Consider the following 5,674-nt stretch of genomic DNA (forward strand, 5'->3'; position numbering starts at 1 on the left):
CTTTCCCCACCGGATTACAATTGTCTGAGATTATTACTGCACTGCATCACCTCTGCACCTGTTTATAATCAGCAGCCACTTTGCCACAGGGTGACGTCAGACCAGGAAGTAATTGCAAACACACAAGGCAATTGCAGGGTGAAACTGAGACGCAATGGCCCTCAGCTTTTATTTAACAACATAATAATAAAGACTTTCAAATAAACAAACAAATCAAAAGGGCACGATGGCCAAAGTAAACAAACACAGAATACAAAATATATACAAGCAGTAGTCTGGTAGCAAAGCCAGCCTACATGGCAATTGTTATATCTCTTTAGTGATAAGAATTCCTTTGACTCATGTTTTACATTCCGCCTGTAACACTCTCCCCCCTGTCTGCAAAGCGGTAAGTTCTTATAGTTTACAAGCCAAGGGGTTATCTAGCTATCAATTATTCTATTACCCCCCCCCCCCCCCCCCCCGGCTATAATTTGCACGAGTTTAATAAATCTGTGTGGCTGTCAGCTGATTCAATAATCATTTAGCTGATCAGCCACGCGTTCTCACGAAAGGTACTCAAACACACAAAACATTAACAATAATGGCAGCGGCTTTTCGTCTGCCCTGCAAATAATAACACACAGGCTTTACACTGTGATATTTACAAATCAATAACAATAATAGTGCACAAATGCATCTATACATAGGGGGCGGGGTTCCTTGTCACATGCATACATTCTGTTTAGCTGGTTAAAAGATAATGTTAAGACTGACAACCGAAAAACAAAGAGCTCATAATTTAATGGAAGCAGTTTTTGTGAACTGTACATGATTTGTTATAGCTACAAATATGAATGTGTTTGCAAACTTTGCACTGGAGCATTTTGAATGAATTGGAATGAATTAATCTGCTTTGCTTCGTGTTTAAATACTGAGAAACCCCAAACTTGTTGTATACATCTGTGAACAGGATGGCTGCAGTCGTGACGTCAGACCAGAAAGGAACACACACAAGCAGGTACTGGCAGGGCAAAACTGAAACGCTACGGCGTTCAGTTATTTTATTTAAATAATAAAACAAAAGATTTAAACAAAACACAACTACACAAAAGAAAAGGGCACGTTGGCCAAACAAATAATAAACACTAACAAGTATCATGCTGGTTAATAAACCAGCAAGTTTAGCAATTCTTATTTCTCTATGTTTACTAATATTACCTCCTCTCCACACTCATTCTCCACTCTGAACCCCCTTCACCGAGTGCAGCCAAACAACAGGTCTTTTATAATTTGTGACTATGACAGAATGACGTTGTGGTGACGTCAGGCCAGAGTCAGGAAAGAAGAAAACAACGACAGATACTGCAGTCAAAAAGAAGAATGCAGCGTGCGCCGTTTATTTTAAATAATACAAAAATAAATAAAAGTTTCAAACAAAAACACTGCTCACAGAGCAAAATAAATAATTTAACAAAAACAAATCACAAACACAAACCAAAACAGACCTAAGGTCAGGCTGGGCAGTTGACTTCACTGTTCGTTACTCTCTCGTTCTCGTTCTCGTTCTCGTTCTCGTTCTGTCCTCTAGAACACCTTCCCTGAGGGTAGAGAGCTGCAGGTTTATATACAGGTGACCATCTCCCAATCAGCAACAAATCATCTAATTAATTCGGGAGATGGCCACCTTCTGCATGAGGTTTTTTAATTATTCTTGGCAAAGAACGAGCACCAATCTCGCCTCTGCCAGAACACGATTTAAATAAACAAAAACAAACACGACGCTTCGCCGTCATATATAAATACAATAAACAAAACAACGCACGGCTACGCCGCAATATATATTACTAAATAACAAAAATAATAATAATAATAATAATAATAATAATAATAATAATAATAATACTAAAACAAAACAAATGCAAAACAATACACTGCACAGGGGCCGAGGGGTACCCCGTTCTAAAAATAAATAAACAATACATTTAAACAGCAGGGCTTTCTACCGCCCTGCTACAGTGACCGAGGAACTAACTAACTATCAATTATTATATTATCCCTCGGTCACATTCTGTACGGGTCTACCAAGTCTGCGTGACTGTCAGCTAGTTAAACAATCAGTAGCTGACAGTCACGCATCCTCACAAGGCATTTAAAATAAAAAATACAAAACAATAACAAATAATGGTGGCGGCTTTTCGTCCGTACCGCAAACAATAATAATACAAATAATAATTTAAACAGCGCACATATATATTTATATACCTAGGGACGGGACACTCCGCCACAGCGTCCTGCTTCAGTGAAATGGGATTGAAATAAAATAAAATTCCTATATGAAATAAAATTCCTATATTTTTTTTAATGGGTTGAATGCTGTATGTGCAATTATTATGACAGCCCCACAATAGTAGGGCAGTGTAAATATATATTTTGAATTTTATCTTGTTGTATTTATATAGAGGGCATGGGCAGTATTTACTGTAAATAGGCAGTTAATTGAAAAGTGGGGACTGTACGTTACCATTACTGCCGCTAATGAGAAATTATGGTAACTAAATTATTTTTCTGTGCGAGGTCTGTTTATGTCAAAATGTAAAAAAAAAATAAAAAGCGGATAATGTTTAATAAAAAATATGTAGTAGTTAAAAGATGATGTATGCTATACTGTAACGTTTCACAGGCAGGCAGAAGAAAGGAGAAGACACGCTTGATTCAAGTTCAATTATTTTATTCAGGACGCTAGCTGTAGCACCCTCTCAGAGACCACTGCTCTGACTGCTTCACTGCATACAAGAACAAAACCAGCTTTCAGTACAGCAGCCACAACCACTTACTAATTTAGCTCCACCCCTTTATGCTAATCAGGTACCGGAGATTACACTTATCCCATTGGTCCTCAGCTGCACACCAGGACCAATGGGCACAGACAAACAGCTGCCAATTACACAGGAGACACAGGAGGCACCACATGCAGGCTAGGAATTACACATACAGATACAGACACAGAGTAGACAAGTATCTTTAATAAAACTAAATTAAACGAAATTTGTGAAAAATAAAATGAAAAATTATTTTAAAAAATAAAAAGAATTTCACCCCCATGCCTTCCCAAGAGAAAAAAATCTGCGTTTTGACGCAGTTTCCCTGCTCGGTGGACTACCCTGAAGGCATAGGGCTGCAGGGCGAAGTACCACGGTGTGATTCTGGCGTTGTTATCCTTCATCTGGTGAAGCCATGTTAAGGTGGCATGATCTGTAATCAGGGCGAAGTGTCGCCCCAGGAGGTAGTACCGGAGTGACTTGACTGCCCATTTTACTGCGAGACACTCTTTCTCGATGATACTATAGTTTTTCTCGCGGGGACGGAGCTTCCTGCTGATATACAGGACCATGTGCTCGCTTCCATGCACCTCATGAGACAACACTGTCTCGAGACCTGTCTGTGACGCATCCGTCTGCAGGGTGAACCTCCTACTGAAATCAGGACTGCACAGCACTGGCTTGCTACACAGCCTTTGCTTCAGAGCGAGAAAGGCTCTCTGGCACGGCTCCGTCCACTGAACCGTATTTGGGGCAGTCTTCCAGGTGAGGTCTGTCAAGGGAGAAGTAAGCATGGCGAAGCTCGGGATAAACTTCCTATAATAGCCCGCTAGACCCAAGAAAGAGTGCATCTGGGTTTTGGTCGTAGGGACCGGACAGTCAGCCAAGGCTTTCACCTTAGCAATAAGCGGTGTGATCTGGCCACTCCCTACTCGATACCCCAAATACTCCGAATCACTCTTCCCAATGGCACATTTTTTTGGGTTAGCAGTGAGCCCAGCTTACCGCAAAGATTGCAGCACTGCCGCTACCTTTCGGCCAATCCTCACTGTGGATAACCACATCATCTATGTAAGCAGTGGCGTACTGCTGATGGGGCCGCAAAATGCGATCCATCATCCACTGGAAAGTGGTTGGTGCTCCGTGCAACCCAAAGGGCATGGTCCTAAATTGATACAACCAGAAAGGAGTCGAAAATGCTGTTCTATCTCTGGATTCCAGGGTCAGGGGTATCTGCCAGTACCCCTTCATTAAATCCAGTGTCGTCATAAAATGAGCCATGCCTAGACGCTCCAGCAACTCATCTACCCGGAGCATGGGATAAGCGTCAAACTTCTATTTTTCACTGACTCACCTGAAGTCAATACAAAATCGAGTTGACCCGTCCGGCTTGTCCACTAAAACAATCGGACTGTTCCAGTCACTTTGGGACTACTCTATTACACCCAGTCTGAGCATCTCATCAATTTCTGCCTTTATTACATGCCGTTTGCGTTCAGGTATGTGGTACGGCCTCTGGCGAACTGACACCCCCGGCTCAACTTCGATGTGATGATGGGCTACTCCAGTCTGCCCCGGGACGGGAGAAAACACATCAGGAAACTCCGCCACCAGCGCCCGAGCCTGACATTTCTGTGTTGATGTCAGATTATCTGCAGTCTGTACCGACCCTTTCTTCGCCAACACAGAAAGGTTCCAGGTCTGAGACGTAATCTGCTTGAGCCACTAACAAAGTCTCCTGTTGCAACCAGGGCTTCAAGAGGTTCACATGATAAATGTGCTTTTCTCACCATCGCTCCATCTGGCAGATCTCATAATCCACAGTCCAAATCCGGCATGTAACCTCATAAGGTCCTTGCCACTTCGACAGAAGTTTAGACTCAGAGCTGGGCAACAATAGAAGCACTTTATCCCCCGGCTGAAACGTGCGTAACCGGGCCCCCACTGTTATATTGGTCTCCTGTCTGCATTGAGCCTGCTGCAAATTGTCATGCGCCCACTTTCCCACAGACTCAAGACATTTACGCAAGTCCAACACATACCAGACAGTATTGGTCGAATTATCCTGCTGTCCCTCCCACATCTCTCTGACCAGATCAAGCACATCCCGGGGTCTCCGCCCATACAGCTGCTTGAATGGTGAAAACCTCGTAGAAGCCTGAGGTACCTCTCTGATAGCAAAGAGAAGGGGAGGAATCAACTGGTCCCAGTAGCACACATCACTATTAAGAAATCTGCGCAACATGTTTTTGAGGGTCTTATTAAAACGCTCCACAAGACCATCGGTCTGAGGGTGAAAAACCGAGGTCCTTATGGTCTTAATCCCCAAAAGTTTACATGTTCCACGGACTAACCAGGACATAAAGTTGGTGCCTTGGTCAGTCACTATCTCCATGGGGATCCCTACCCGGGAGAAAACCTTCACAAGCTCATTGGCAACAGATTTAGCAGACGCAGATCGGAGGGGAATGGCCTCGGGATAACGCGTAGCGTAATCCAAAATGAACAATAGGTGTGTGTATCCCGCCGCACTCCTCTCTAGCGGTCCAACTATATCTACTCCAATACGCTCAAACGGAGCTTCCACTATTGGCAATGGCACCAATGGGGTTCGTGGGACGGCTCTAGGGCTGGCCTTCTGACACTCCCCGCAGCGTTTGCAAAAATGCCTGACCTCACCATCCAGCCCCACCCAATAGAACGATGTCACGAGCCTTGCTTTGGTCTTGTCCCTTCCCAAATGACCAGACAGGGGAATAGCATGAGCCAATTGCAACAAATCATCCTTAAAGAGCTGAGGAATGAGCAACTGGTGACGCACTTCCCCCATCTGGGGAAACTTTTCAACGCCATACAACAGATTTCGATTAATT

The sequence above is a fragment of the Acipenser ruthenus genome, chromosome 4 (genome assembly GCF_902713425.1).
Source record: "Acipenser ruthenus chromosome 4, fAciRut3.2 maternal haplotype, whole genome shotgun sequence".
Taxonomy (NCBI): Eukaryota; Metazoa; Chordata; class Actinopteri; order Acipenseriformes; family Acipenseridae; genus Acipenser; species Acipenser ruthenus.